This window comes from Cygnus olor, chromosome 1, assembly GCF_009769625.2.
Source record: "Cygnus olor isolate bCygOlo1 chromosome 1, bCygOlo1.pri.v2, whole genome shotgun sequence".
Lineage (NCBI taxonomy): Eukaryota > Metazoa > Chordata > Aves > Anseriformes > Anatidae > Cygnus > Cygnus olor.
Window position 1 is genome coordinate 176746571 of NC_049169.1, and position 16645 is coordinate 176763215.

Consider the following 16645-nt stretch of genomic DNA (forward strand, 5'->3'; position numbering starts at 1 on the left):
ACTGAGAAAGAAAATCTTGAGGTATTTTGGTCACCCCTAAAATTCTCACTGTCAGAATTGGGAATGATATTCTAACAAAGCATATTCTTATCTGCTTTCATACCTTCTTTACATCTTAACAAGACAAAACCATCATAAAATAATTAATGCTACAGGGCTACTCTGAGCTGACTCTCCCTCAAGCTGTACTACAAAGGCAGCCCAATATGGCAGGGGATGCCCACGGTGATGCTCCAGTGATGCTAAAAGAGCTCCATAGCTGTGTCAACAAAAAACTTTAACTGAATGCAGGCACAGCAACAAAACAAATATTTCTGCCCTGCTACTCCAGCTGAAAAAATAGTTACCATCAAGTTAAAAAGCCAGTATAGCTGGTACTGGTCACCACACTGGTACTTACTCACTTCCCACTACAAGCACTTTGCTGGTTTAGTCTCTTGGTGTCCTCATCCATTTATACTTCAGTGTGTACCAGGCTGGTGAGACAAAGGACAATGGAGACTTCAGAGGTATTAGCCTCAGCTGTTCACAAATTTATTCTCTTGGGTGGTTTCCATTTACACAACGAGCTTAGATATCCTCAGCTGCACTGTTCAAAGAGAGATACCAGGAACAGGGATTGCCAGAATATGGTGCAGATAGCTTTAACATTTTAAAGCTCAGTGTTATTGTTCACATTAATTTGCAAGAGAGTTGTGTTTAATGTCTTTCTACTTGCACTGGTAATGTTTACACAAGGACCAGAGAAATCTATCAATGAAGTAGTCATTTTCTTTGGGTTCTGGGTATCTAAAATGGGACTTCAGTGAATCTGAAGGACCTAAATCCAAACCTCTTCATTGAACACCTATTTAGCCCTGGAAATACCTAAATTCAGTTGAAAACATTAGAAAACATTTTAAAGCACTAGAGTTCTGCTTGCTGGCAAGCCTAGATCTGCTCTAGTTTGGGAGCTCAGCCTTATATACAATCAGAATCCAGAAAAAAATATGTACCAACAACAAGCTTGTCTCAAGCCCTCTCCAAGAAGTATTCTCAGAGCAAAGCTGACACACTTCAAGTCTTCACAAAATGCACCCTGAGACCTCTTAGTTCTAAAACAGACCTGGAAAACAAGATGCTGGAGGGTGCCCTTCTGTTACGTCACAGCCTGAGGAGGCTGTTACAGAGGTTCACACACCCATCTTTCCTCTTCTGTTCCCTCTTCTGTCCCTTCTCCCTGAACTCATGAACAAGGCATTTTTTTCCTGCACAAGGTCTCTCCCCACCTCATAGCCCAATCACCTGGTAGCTGTGTCTTTTGTGACCTGCAGATTCAAACAGCAAAGCACAGAACAAACCTGAGTTTTTAACTGCTTGAGTAAATGCTCTAACCAGGAGGCTACAACGTAAGAGTCTTCCTCCCTTTCCAAATGTTTCTTGCAGCAACAGAATGAGTCTTGTTCCATTCTTTAAGAAAAATTAAGACTAACCCATGGAAAAGCCCATCCCAGGTGCAGAAAAGCCAAGCCCATAGGAGTTTCTGAGAGCTCCAGGTGGACAAGTGAAAGATGGGCCTTGAAGCTCCTGAATTTGAGAACTTCTAGGTCTTGCCTCTGGGTTTGGTGCACTGCAGTGCCACAGTCTGGAAGTTGTGTGGCAGCACCACATTCATTACAAAAATAAAGTATGTTTTTAAACTAACCATGAGGACAAACTATGAGAGCAATCCCTCTGTTATTTATCTGACTTTTAAAATCATTTTAGTGATTTTATATATCAGACCATTTCCAGAACAAGACATACATTTTTGTGCAGCTAACTCAGTGTCCACATCACCAGCACTGCCAGTGCACCCTGCTGTGGGATATACTGGTATCCAGGAAAGAGTGGGGTAAATTTGGTACCGTATGGCTGTCTCTGCTAAGAAAACATCAAAAATAGACAATTTTGCCACATGAAATGTTAATTTCCACTTGCTATGTTAATCCACTCTGTGAATGAAGATGTTCAAATCCCTTTAAATGAAAGCCACGGCTTTAGGCTGTCTTCAATCTTGAGAAGACTTTACTCACCTAAAAGCAGTTCACTTTTGGGGGGCCTTTCCATTTTGGTTGTTTATAAGGAAGGCTAAAATCCTTGGACACCATTCTGGGCCATGTTGTAGCATCCCCAGCAAATTGTTTAGCAGGGGAGTTGCAGACTGAACATGCAGAACAAGCTTAGATACAACACTGAACTGAATTAGCAAAAGATCTATTTAAGGGAATATGTTAAGCATCTGTTTTATCAAGCATATGTACCCTACCCATCGCTGTGCACCATTAAGATGAACACATTATTCATGCGGAGATCATAAGACACACACAAGCATTGCAGGAGCTAGGAGACTTTGATTTTTTTTCCTTCTTTACTTTGCCTCATCAAGCCTTCATTCAAGACCACACTGTTGTCTAAAATCACACCAATAGTAACAACAACAACAACAACAACAAAAATAGAAGCAATCCCCATGTCAATGATCTGAAGGCCAAAAGGGCATCAAATACAGAGGGAATTTTCACAGTAATTAACAGACATCAGGGAAATGACCTTATTTCAGCCCTCTGCCCCATTCTCTTGATCCCATGCTCCCCAAGCCCTACTTCCCATGCCAAGGAGATAAAGGTGGCTTCAGATGGAAGGGAGGACCTGGTGAGGAGCCCCTCTCCAGGCCTTCTCCTGGTCCAAACCATCCCAGCTGCGGTATGTGGAGTCTGAACCAGGTGAAGATGCTGGGTAGGTGAATGTGCTGTGAGGGGAAAAATAACTCTGCTCAAACATCAGGCAGCCTTGCTGCCCACAGCCTCATTTCTGGTCTGCAGACCCCCAGAGGCACATGGGCCAGGAGGTTAATCTAAAATAACTAAAATATTCAGTAGCCATTGGCTGCATGTCTTCAGGGCTCACAAGGGACAGATCAGCTTCTCGTTGCTTTCATTATCTGGATTTTAATGAAAGAAAGGATAGAGGGTAGAGACAGATGCTTCAGACTCCTTGCCCAGATGTTAAACCAGCTGGCCACGAACCCCACACAGAGGCTTCACTGCCAAAGCCAGGGCTGATGGGAGGAGATGGAGACAGAGACATGGCTTCTACCTTTCTCTGCCAAAATGGACTGAACGATCTGTAGGACGGCCCAGATTCCCCACAGCAAACATTGCCTGGGGTTCCACTCTGCAGCATCCTGTGCCCCTGTGTCCCTCGGGGTTTGAATATCTTTTCCACCTGTGCTCGGCTCTTGCCAGCACCTTCTCTCAGATCAGCAGCTGGCATTTTCTATTGTTCCCCCATGTCCAAGAGTGAGTGAGGATACATCACCCCTGTGGCTCTTTACTCTTCTCCTCACCTTCCTTCCTGGGTGCTGTCGGCTTTTTCCAGTCATTTCTCCATTCACTGCAACCAGCCCTACGTTGGTTTGGTCCCCAGGTGAAAGACATGCATGGACCAAGAGGGGCAGCCCCATGGCCTGGCTGGAAGATCTCCCATGGGCCCACAAGCCATGGGGCCATGGTGCCCATACCTGGCATCACCTCTGCCCTGAACCACTACAGCATCTTGCCCTGCCTGTCTCCATCCCCATCCTGATCTGCCCTGCACCATCCCCACATGTCCCACAACTTCTGACTCCCCATGCTGCTGCTCCAAGCTGTGGCAGTAACCCTTCTCCAAATATTTTTCAACTTTATTCTGTGAAATCTTCTACAGCACTCACTTGTATTTCAAGATACACATCTCATCAGAAATGCCCTTAGTCCACCAGGCAGGGCAGGAGAGAGAGCTCAAATGGTCACCTGCTCTATCTTCTGGCAATCCATCCTATTCCCGGCCACATTCAGTGAATCAGGAAATTCTCCTTAGGAGAAGTCCCTAAATCCCTAAGGGAGAAGTCCCTTGTGTCTCTGAAGGGATAGCATTGCCCTAAGGTCTGCATTGCTGTCTGCACCCTGCTCATACACAACATATTGGCACTCTCAACAGGTAAATAGAAAGCATTGCGACCAAACACTTTTTCCTTCTTGTCTCCAAAAAAATATCAGTCTGTTGACAGAAAATTTGAATTGACATAACCAGCAACAAGCACAAGATAATAGGGAGCAGCCAAAGTTGATAAGCAGAAATGAGGACATTTACCCTGCTCCAGCATGCTTGAAATGCTGTGTTCTCTCTTTAAAAACAATGAAAAACCATTCTGGAAGAAGTATTTCAGAATGTTTTATTTCCTCAAGAGAATGGATCTCTTTTCTTAATAAAAAAAACTTGCTAATATTAAAATATACTCAACCTGATAGAACAGAATGTCTCCTTTGAAGTTGTTTCAATCTTTTTAAATATCTAAAGGACCTAACCCACACAGGGCTTGCACGTTTTCAGCTTGAAAAAAAAATCAAAGCCTTCTCCCCTTTTTTCCCCCATGTACAGCCGTTTGCCAATTAAGGGAATTACAAAAAAATCAGTGTCTGAAAGAGGTAGTTTTTTTTTTTTTTTTAACACGTGTAATTATGCACAGGATTTAATCGTTTGGGGAGAGGGACTGCTTGGGGGAAGAAGAGAGCTTTCTTCCAAGAGTTACATGCGCACTTTAATCCCGGATCAAGTGTCAACTACCAGGTGATTTTTACCATGGACTGCAACACTCCTCAGCTAAACAACGCACCTCCAGTTTGCTCAAACGGCCAACAGATCCTCGCCTCCTTTATTAGTCTCTCTGTTTATCTGCCCAGCAATGAGCTCCAGCTCCTGCAGCCAGAGAACAAGCCAAGAACAACCCGATCCAGGGCCGGGAAAGATATTCTTCCAGCATCATCTGGCTCCTTGGCAGGGTCTGTGGGCAGCTGCACTAACAGCCCCCTGGCTGCCGCTGGGGATGTCATGTGGCCACGCTGTGGTGGTACTGGCGGAGCATCCCCGTCCTCCTGGATGAGATTTTCCTTTGATTCACCTTGAATCTGAGAAGCCCATTACATGAACATTTCCTCAGATTTGTTAAATAAGGTCTTTTGTTAATGACTGCCCATAAAAGGTAGCCAATGAACCCTATTTCTGCTGTCATCATTTATAAATCTAGGTACTGCTGCTAAGGACTACTCGCTTTGCTGTGAACTTTTCCACAACACAGGAGCAGGATCTCTCCTAGCTGATTTGTAGCACAAGGGCTGGGCTTCTTGACTGATGGATAAACAAAAAAAAAAAGGAAAAAAAAAAAAAAGGTATGGAGCAAAGGACTGGATGACTGCGTCAGTACTGCTCTGTATATTAGTCAGCTCTGTACATTAGTCAGTCCATAATTTCCAAAACATATTTCTTTTTTTTTTCCTTAAAATACACACACACACACAATTAAATAGTCTCTGAGCAAAATATTATCATCAATTTAAGGATGCAATCATACATGGGTATTACCTTGTACTTTTGCCTTCTTTTTTCTTTCTTTCTTCCTCCTTTCTTTCTTATCAAAGGAAAGACCAGTAAAATCTGTGTATATTCGCTACAGGTGTAATCTATAAAAATCCTGCCTTGAAGTATTACTCATATCACCCTGTTGCACAGTCAAATTTCATAGGAAACAAAGCACTCAATGCAACATAAATTATATCAGCATTACATCGCGGGCATAAATTATCTGAACAAAACAAAATCTGACTTTGCTTCTTACTAGTTTGGCTACTGTTTCCATTTTAGATGCTGCAGGTCATCCTGAAATATAACTTTGTCCCTTCAGTTGTTTTTTACATTTACATTGGTTTAATAATTCCTGACATAAGAAGCATTAAAATACAAGCATTTTCTACCTAAGGAGCTACCAGTTTGTCAGCTTCAGCGGGAGATGTGACACAGCTGAACAACTGAATCAGAAAAGAGAATATTTCTATGTACTGTGACTGATGTGGTTGTATACAGGCACTTATTTGTCTGCTCAAAGTTTTAACCCCCAAAATTTTTTCTTTCTTATTGTATTTGTCTAAACCCAACAGCAAGTTCTTCAGGGCAGCAACCTGTCCCCTCGCATGTTTGTAAAGTACCATGTGCACCTATGGCACTCTGTAATAAGTAATTTCCTATCTGCTTATGATTAAAGAGGGCTTTCAGATGAAATGTGAAAGGAAATGGACAAGCTAGAAGGGCAGCTTGCATTACCAGCGTCATTACGTTGGACATAGTGCTTTGACACAGTACGTCAGCCAGCATGCTATGCACAGTCTGAGTCTGCCTAAAAATATTTTTGAGGGCCATCTTACAAATATTCCTTACGTCCTGACACCATGCCCCTAAATAACGCCTTGTGCAGCATAGCAGATCCCTCCATTAAATGCTCTGTACTGCAATATGCCCTTGCTTGTGAGAGTATCTGTTTCTTTTTTCAGGGTTATTCTCCATGAGCAAGCTAGACACACTGTGGGGAGACTGGAACAACACGAGTTCACAGACTCAACAGAAGGTGGAAAGAGAATGGGATAAGCCACAGAAGGGGGAGCAGAGAGGAGGCAAGGATGTTATATTAATTAATCGCCTGATGACTCGCTTGAGGCATGCACACATCCAGACAGGTCTGCTCCCTACTTAACAGCAATCAATTTGTGGAGGTGATATAGCAAACATGAGAGTCCAGCTGAATGATGGATAAAACTCCCCACATGCTTAGGATTAGCATATTTATGACAGCAAAAAGCCATGTAATATCCTTCTGGAAGTGGTCCCCAGCTCATGCTTTGCCTGCACCCCAGGAGATCCTACTGATCTACTGATCCTACTGGATCCTACTGATGGTCATCCAATCCTTGCTCTTCCAGCAACTCAGCAACTCAGCCTACACGTGCCCTTGCTGCCACCCAGAAAGCAAAGTGCCTTTCCCTCAGCCCTTCCAGGTGCCTCAGCTTCCCACAGAGGGACCTATTTCAGCGGTAAGACAAGGAGATGTCTGGCCTGAGAACATACAGAGAAGCCATGGCACAGTGGTACATACCTAGATCTTCAAACTCACAAGACACATGTTAACCAAATTGTGCCTGAGTATCATTTTTGGTTGTCTAAAATGAGTTCGTCATAGTTTCAGCTCAAGGTGAAAGCTGAACTGGGTCTTTGGCTTTTGATCACTTTAGAAGCCTGTTTTCCTTCTCCAAAAGCTGCAGTCCCCCTTTAATATAGAAGACTTCAGTGTTATTTATTCTCAAACACCACTTTACTGAGGCAGCCTGGTGAAGAGGTTTCTTCCTCATCAGGCAAAGAGCTGAGAAGTTTATGGCTGTGAGGAAAAGGAAGCCAAGAAGGTCACAGAGCACTTGGAGGACAACGAATGAAGCCGTCACCATCTGGGCAGCCCAAGTTTGTTGCTTAACAAGCAATCACAGCTCTAAACCCTCGCCACACCACAGGCAACACAGATGTTTACAGGGCATGCAGGAGAGGTTCTTTCCTCCACAGACATATATATTTCGATAGCTATGGCACCCAAGAGAACTTCCTTGGAAGCACGATGTTAGGACTATAAAGTCAAGCACTTAACTGGGAAATATGGGGCCTAAGGTGGTCTTTGTAGCCCCAGTCATGCTGTGGTATGATCCTTGTTTCCACAGTGAAGTGTTATTTCTCCACTGGACTCCTGTGATGCTCTGTAGGCCAGAGAGCCTTCATCTCCTTTAGTATTTGTTCTGTTTCCTTGCCTCACGCCACAGTTTCCCAATACCACTCAAGTCCTGCTTGGGATAAAAGTAATAATTTTTTCACAGCCTGTTCTTTGGCCTTCTCCACTCTTAAATTAGCGTGATTCACAGATGTTAATTATCTTATTTCCATAATGAACCTGTGAAAAAAGGGTGTATCATTAGCTCCATATTACAGCTGGTGAGCTGAAACACACAGAGATTCAGATTAATATCCACTAATTTTGCACACTTAAGCTGAAATACTCCAGGCCTGCTTTCTCCTCACTCTTTTTCTCCTGACATCACCATCTCAGTGACACTCTATGCATGTCCCCCGAGACTTTAAGGTACAGTACGCTGGAAAAACAGAACTTCACCACCAGCTCTCCAGCAGTCGTCCCCAGGTGGCAAGCTTTAGACCCATCACACCATGGACCAAGACTTGTTAGTGGAGACACAGAGCCAAGACCAGCATCAGGTTATTACGTCCAACCTTTCTTGAAGCCAGTAGGAGACATTTGCTATTGGGTTTTGACATCTTTTTCCCCATAGCAGAGGAATTCATGCTTTTTCACAAATATCTGGAATAGCAATCCAAGTTTCTGGCAGACCAAGAAGAAAGGCACTGTGACAGGAACAGTCTTCCGACTTCTCTTTCCCCAGACTCTAATCTCTGCTTCATTCATACCCAGAAGCTTCTTTGTCCACCTGGCTGAGGCCACAGAAAGATGATGACTGCTTTCAGGCCTCTGGATCTGCCCAGCCTGTGCTTAAAACAAAAGCCAGTCCCAGCTAAGCTCACAATACACTCACTACAGGTAAAATCTGGGGGTATTTATCTGCTAAATCTCTGTTTAACATCCACAGGACATAATGTTGGTTGAATGTTTGGTTGAATGTTCACAAAAATGAAACTCACGTGCTTTAGCGGGGAATCTTCTTGCAAAATTTCAAGTCCTCAAACCAAACCATGAAAATTGTATGGTTTAAAAGAAAAAAAAAAAAAAAAAAAAAATAGGACAGCTTGGATATTTATTCCACAAGCAAAACAACCATTAAAAGAGCCTAGGATAAACTTATCCTGGCGTCCTTTCCAGAGATAACCGAACAGCTTCAGCTGAAACTTTCTGTCAAAAAAGAACCAGCAGCCTGAAGCAGATATCCAGCACAGAAAATTTCAGCTTAAATAGTTAATACTTGGTGAAGTATAAGCTCCTGGAGACAGTCTTCCATACAAGATGAGTGTGGTTATTACAGGACTCCCTATAGGACATGCAGAGCCTGGAGTGCCTTTCCCAGCACTCCCAGTACTGCTGCCCATTGCCAGACTGGCTCTACTGGGACCAGGCTCACGTTGCAACCATACATCCAGCCCAATATCAATTTCTCACCTGCTTTTTAGTGAAATACAGAATAGTAAACACAATACTGGAGAGCCACTAATCCAACACCTTGAATACAAGCTACCTCTCTCCTGTGCATACTTGCAGCCAGTGCCTTATGCCTTGTCCTTTAGCCCCTGTGGGTCTGCCACGAATTTTTTAACTGGTTCATGACTTTATCCTGGAGCTAAGTGCACAATCTCCAGTCATTAGTGAGCATCATGTCTTCATGTTGTCTTATGTATCTCGGAAAACTGTGTTTATATCTTCCTCTTTGCAATGCCAGGTGTGTCTTACACAAGCCTCCCTTACTCTTTTTGATGGACTGCAGACAGCTTGCTCATTAGTCTAGTATCTAATTGCTTATCAGTCACACTCTCGAGCTCCTTATTACTTCACTAACACAGCTACAGTAATTAGATTTCACATTTCTTTAGACTTTCATGGCATTGTTTAGCCTACTGAGGAGGCACTCGTATATGATACACACATATTATAAATTACCTCCTGTAATTATCATATTCATTATAATATATAACACATACATACACACACATCTCAAACCTCTGCAGTTATAAGTGTTCAGCATGCTCCGCCAGCGTCTCTGAATGTTTATTTGTCGATTTTAACCTGTGCGAGGCTTCACCCGTCTGTGACCCTTGGCTCACAAACCATGCCCGATCGCATCATTTTCTGCCTCTCACACACCACCACCACTTGCCTCCACCGCAAAACAAACATCTCAGATCTGCTTGCTGCAGGGATGAAAATCCTTTTAGGCAGAAACGTGAATTTGATGTTCAGTACAGCAGCAAGCAGTAGAGTCGCTTGAGCAGTCAGCCCTTATTTTTTGGGATAACGTGGGTTTTATGCCTATTTTGTCTAATTTGATACATTTCTTTAACACCTATCCTCTAAGTCTTGAGCTTTTTTTTTTAGGGAGATCATTCCCCACGTTTATTACTGCACTTAAAAAGTAACGACAATTCACTTAATATTTCAAAACAGAATTCTGTGGGTATTTGGGACAGATGACTTTTTTCCTGGGGATCACATGTGAAATGTTTGCTGGTTTCTGTATTTCTATTCAGTTCCAGAGGCAAAAAGCTGCATGCAAGGGTGGCATGCAAAATTGGCCACCTCTTTTTCAAGCAAATGAAATAAGTGATTGCACCAGACAGTTAAACCTAGCAAGACAAACAGGTAATTCCCACCAAATTGGAAGAGGGCCATATCACCACAGGCTCCATCTACGGAAGTAAACTAAGCAGAGCCAGGGGACAGAGCATTTTGTTCAGTGTTATGGATGTAGCCATAGAGACTGCATGTGGTTTCCAGATTGTGTCATCGCCCTGCTGTGGCGCACACTTACAGTTGCAGGTGGAGCTGGTGACATCTGGGGACTGACAAGCTATCTCCTAAAGGTGGATGAGCACACCTGGGCTATGGCACAGATGCGTTCCTCAGCCATGAGAAACATGTCCTCTGTCCCAGGTCATCCCTGGGCTGCCACCAGCTCCTGGTCCAGGTCATGCCACCCAGATCCAGCATTGTGCTTTCTCATCTGGACGTATTCAGCAAAGTGTACGTGGAGATGGAACAAATGCCACACATGAAAGAAGAGCAGTGAGTACGGGAACATTTTGTAGCTCTGGAGGTCAAAGTCCTGCTGAGGTCAAAGAAGAGATATTAGGACAAAAAAAAAAAAAAAGTTTTCTCTTGGCCTCTACACCAAACTCATGAAGTAGAGCTACATGTGGTTACAGAAACCCTTAAAGCAGAAGTCCTGTGCAAAACACTCAAGAGTACCGCAACGATTTAAGAACCCAAACTTCTAAGTTGCCTTCTCATTCACCCTGTATGAATATTAATTCTTTCCAAATTTCTTATAAGAGGATGTGCTTGCTCTTTGACCAAAACAACCTCTTTGCTGTCGTGTGCCATTTCCCCACCTTGCTCTGCCTTACAGCGGGCTGCATTTTGGGCAGCAAGATGCTGGTAGTTCTCAAAGCTAAAAACCATCCCAATGAGAATGCCAGTGCATCAAAGGTAGAGACAGAGAGATGGGTCTCAGACCTATCTGCAGATAGACTGAAATCTTCACTGCTCCCCTGTCTTAACTGCCAGGCAGAGAATACTCCTTATCATGCAGAAATAAAGCCTCGGGCTTGGCAGCAGGGAAGAGGATCCATGCGTGAGGAGGCCAGCAAACCAAGCCAGCCTATGGGCTCCAGCATCTCCCAAGGGGATTGGGGGGCTCCTGCCAGCACCTAGGAGGGCCAGATGGCAGAAAATCACAGCTCCCTCATCTCCCTCAGCTTGGAGCGGGCAAACAGTGTCCTTCGCCCCGTGGTCCTACATCGGCACTCAGTGTTGGACAGCATGAAGCACCAAGAGGGCTGTGTGGCGTGTCAGCCCCCAGGCAGGATGCTCAAGCCCCCAGAAAGCGTCTGGCAGAGCGAGGATGCTTGGTGTGAATAGAGACCATTCCCTGGCAGGCGGCCAAACACAGCAGCCGCCGGCGCCCGGGCTCGTCCCCCCGCGCTCGCGGGCTCTTGAAGAGAAGTGACATGCGGCACGTTCTTGCTCACAGCCTGCTGCCGCTCAGGAGGCTGGGAGAAGGAGAGACTTAGTCCTTCACAGCTGGGGGCTCTGACTTTGCAAGCCGATTGAGATGGAGGACAGGGGGGGAGAAGGGGGAGAAGGAGAGGTGAGATGGAGGCAGAGATTTTCCTACAGCTTTCAGCACAAAGGCTGATCTCCTGCCTCCCCCTTGCATTTTTCCCCCCTCTCAGAAACAACCAGAAGTTCAGGGTACAAATGGGCAAAGCTGTGAAAACCAGCCCAAAAATCAGAAGCTATGGCACTGCACCCAAGCTCCTTAACCCTGCTGTGACAAGGGGCTAATTAGCTCAAACATACACAATGCTACTGTGATTTCTCCATCTCCAAGACCCCAAAGAAGAACACTTCACAGAGGCTCCCCCTGCCACATCTATCAGCAAAGGGGCCAAGGAATCAAGTGTGGGGGAATTTGAGAAATGTTAGGAAGGAGGCAGAGGGATGAGGATGTGCTTATTTGGTGCGGTACGGGGCAAGTGCAGCTGTCTGGCCAGGGGCAGAGGAAGGACATCCAGCAACGGATCTTGCTCACAAAACAGCGAGTGAACTGCTTTCCTGAGAAGTCAATGGAGTCCATCCCAACAGCCACACGTAACTATTCACAGAGGGCTGTACATCTTCGTGGTAGCTGAAAGGTGGATTTCTTCCTCCCATTCATCATTTGTAAGAGTCTAAAATCCCAAACAGTCCTTCAAGGAGGAGAGCATGAATGAGGCCCAGGAGGAAACAAGGAGCTGCTGGAGGAAAGCCAAGTATACCAGCCTGGACACCTTCAAAGTGGTATGAAAGGCATTCCAGCCAGGTGTATGGGAGCAGCCATGGAGAGGGAGCTCCCATTCACAACATCCAGGGAGAGAAATTTTCTGGTTCCCCTATTTAATGTCCTACTGCTTTGACCCCTAAAATAAAGAGCAGCAAGGTAAAATAGAGAGAAAGGACCTGTGTAATAAAGGTTGTTCCTCCTAAGGACGCCTCTGATCTAGTAACAGGCCCGGTGCTGGGCGAGTAGCAGGATTTGGGCTGTCATCACCTGGCATACCCACAGGTTGCAGTGTGCTGTCATTACAACTGCTCTGCGTGGTACCCAAGTGCTCTGTGGACATGAGGGGCTGAGTCTGAGAGAGCCTGAAGCCCTCATCTGTGCTAAAAGATGTCAAATCCCCATTGGACTTGATGACAGCTGAGTACCTAAATGCCCCAGACCTTGGTGGAGCTGGGCTTCATTATCTGGCTCCAGATCACAGAGCTGAGAACTGAGCCTGGGCACCTGTCTCATGATTTAACAGTTGCGAAGCCTCATCTATTTCTTCTCGTGCAGAAAAAGTAGAGAGAGTGGGAAAAGAGGGGGGGCAGAAGAGAGGAGGGACCAAAGTGCCAGCAGGTGCTTGACTCCTTTGCACCACGAGGTTAAGGATATGGGGGACCACAGCCTGGGTGCTGGGGTAGGAGGGAAAAACTCAGGCCTAGCTACCTTGAGGATTTTCCCAGTCCCCTGTCTTAACCTCAAAGGCAAGACAGACCAGGGAATACCCCCAAAATCTCCCAGAGGACCCTGGCTGCAGACCTCAAGGAATGCACTGCTCCAAGGATACCTCCAGGCAGCACACATGAGGCCCATGCTGTGTGGGGAATGCGAAGAACTGGTCTTTTGTTTCCCTCCCCTTTGTTTTAACCTCTCGAATCAAAGACCCCAGCTGCTACTCTGAGAGAGGCTAGAAATTAATCCAATTAAAAAATAAATTCCTTGTGGAATCAGAACTGCTTGCCAGGTGGGGGGTATGGGCACGCGATTTCTTTATTCTGGAAAACAAACTCTCATTTTATAGCTCACGTTTCACAGAAGGGAGACAGAGGCAGGGAAGCATTTGAAGCAAATATAACAAGCAGATGATCAGGGTGATTTATAACCCCGGTACCCAACTGCGGCTCACGGGAAGGATGGCAGCTCTCTCTTCTATAGCCTACAAGGCCAGAGACAATGCTGCGTGCTCCCCTCAAACACAAACAGCCATGGAGCAACAAAACCCTTTGCCACTTCGTTCCACTCCTTTGTTTTCCAGAGTTTTGGTCAGCCTGGGCTTGTGGAGCTTGACAGGTTAACCCACACTTCCTTGGTTGTGGCAGAAGTGATTAAACAGGGGGGGATTGTTTAGGCTGGGAAGCAGAAGGAGCTCCTTTGTTTTTGTAGATCACTCAAAGGCAGCCGAAGCATGGTGCTGGAGAAGAAAGAGGCAGGGGCTGAGAGAAAAGGGAGATGGGTTTCCAAGGAGGGACTTTGTGCCACCAGCTCTGCAGGCTCAGAGATGAGGGGTGGGGGGAAACACTGTGTCCCAGCTTTGGGGTTGGAGAGAAGTTGGACGGAACCTCACCCAAATACCAGACTCACCCATATTCCTTTCCAGGCTCAGCAAAGCCTGGACAAAGTCAAGACATCTGTGGCATGCCCTTGTAACATCCCACCCCACCACCCTGAGGGCATGCAGTCATCGTGCAGCTTGTGATGAGGGGGATTGGGGCCAAGGAGAGAGAGGGGTTTTCGTACCCAGAGCCTGGTGCACCAAAGATCTCATGGGAAAGCACATGTAACACAGTCACCTCTATATAAAGCCTGGCTTGCTTCCATGGTCCCATGCATTAAGTTGCTCCCTCAAGGTGTATGTTGTGCTGAGGTACATGGTGGGCTCTATGGGAGTCCTGCCTTCCCTCACAGCCCCCGAATTCAACATCTTCTAGCTTATTGCCATCATCAGAGATTGCTAGAGAGGAAATCCAGGCACCTGCTGCACTGGGAACACGTGCAGACTCACCGTGCTGTAGGTGCTGGTGGAAAGGGACTGGGCCCTAAGTGCCCATCTTCAGGTGGAGGTGTGGAGGGAAGAAGAGGAGGAGATCTTGACTTTTTGTCACCCTCTGTAAGGCCATGACTGTTTGGAGAGAGGAGCAGAGCACCCACAAGTTTACTGGATCAGAATTGAGGGGAAAGCAAAATTAAAACTAGAAAAAGGAACCTACAGTTATTTGTTGGCCATTGCTCCAACTTGGTTGCTGTTGGCATTGGGCTGGTGGGCTGGGAATGCTTTCAGTCCTCGGGAGCAATGCATTACCCTGAGATTCAGGCTCACAGGGATGGGTGGGGAGTCTTGCTTTTTCCTTGGCCTGACACCCACCTCTCAGAGCAGCTTTGCTTTCTGCGTCAAAGAGGTACGGGAAGGAGCTTGGCAGTGGAGATCAGAACTCCGGACACCACAAAATGCCTCCTTCTTAGCAGGCTCCAAGTCTCCGCAACAACACTAAGTGCAAGAGGGCTGGTGAATTATTAAAACAACCTCTCAACAGCTCCGGATAAACCTCCAGTGCCTCCGATTCAAAAGAAGGCTGTGGTGTGAGAATCCCCATTAGTAACAATACACACAGTTTGCAAGAACATATGTCCCTGCATGGAGCAATCAACCAATCTGGGCTGTTTAACCATAATATTTCAAAGAAGCGCTTTTAACGCAGCTGATCCGTATGTTTATTTTTTGAGCTGTAAAACAGGATTCTTCACTAGCCTTTCTGAACATTTCTGTAATGGACTTTATCCAAACTATTGGGGAGAAGGCTTTGCTCCAGCAGAGCGACTGATATGTACTTTTTTTTTTTTTTTTTTAAACTCAGAGTCACGATTGTGGAAAAATAATAACCCAAGCAGACAGAAAGTGCATTTTGCCCTCTGAAAAAAGGCAGGAGGAGCAAGACCCCACTGGGACCCTTTTAAGAAAGGGTTTGGATCGAGAGAGTCTGTGAGATGGGAAATGAGTAGATGGGAAGGGGGAAGGCTTTCTAAGCCCATCCTGATGCAGATATTTGAGTACACATGGAAGATACATTTCTTTGCACTCTTTTCTCCTGCAAAATGCGTGGGAGGTGAATGCGAGCCTTGTTGTATTGATTGATTGATTTTATATAAAGAATACGAGCTCCTCTTGGAATAGCCATGCCTTTACGGGGACGGCGGGCAGAGGGGTGGGGTGAAGGGGGGGGGATAGGGGGCACGGTCTGGTCTCCTTCCCTGCTCGATCTAATCCTAATTAAAAATAAATTACATGCTGTATGGAACTTGAAATGGCAAAGATAATCCTGTTACACACGAGGGGCCGCCCCGCTGCCGCTGCCTGCTCCCGGCCAGCGGCCCCGTTCCCAGGCGCGCAGCCCCCGGCCCAACACGACCCGGTCCAATACATCCCGGTCCAACACAACCCCGTCCCACGCATCCCGTTCCACCATGACCCGGTCCAACACGACCCGGTCCAACACTCCCCGGCACCGCGTCTCCCCTCCCTCCCGCGGAGCTCCTAGGGGCAGGAGAAAAGAGCTCGGCGGAGCCTTTTGGTATGGAAAGAAGGCGTTTGGGGAGCTTTTGTCGGCGGCGGTGCGTGTCCCCCCATCCCTGCTCCCCCCTCGTCCCCGCAGCGAGCGCTGCTGCGCTCCTTAAATCCCATTTCCATAAGCCGGCGCTGCGGGCCCGCCGCGCTCGCGTGCCGCCCCGCGCAACCCCCGCGCAACCCCCGCGCAGCGCAACTCCGCGGCCAGAGGGGACCCCGGGGAGCCCCCTGGGGCGGGGAGGGAGCCGGGAAAGGGGAAGGAACCGGGGCTGGAGACCCCCATCCGTCCCCCGGCCCCGCTGGTCCGTCCCGTTCGAGGAAGAGGAGAGGATGGAGGGGAGGAGGAGGAAGAGGAGGAGGAGGAGGATGGAGGAAGGACACGCGGCTTTCGGGGACCCCGGTGCAGCGGCGGGCAGATGGCTTCGTTCCCCCGGTCCGTGCCAGGTTTCAGCCTCATGCTGTTATTTTGTTCTGGTGGAACGAGGCTGGTGTTGCTTCCCAGAGAGGCCCTATTAGGACAAAAAAGAAAATCCCGTGAATAGGCGTAACAGGGCACCAGGAGGGATAGGTCTTAAATGTATTTTAATATGAGCTGGGCATTGTGTGTAATTCAGCG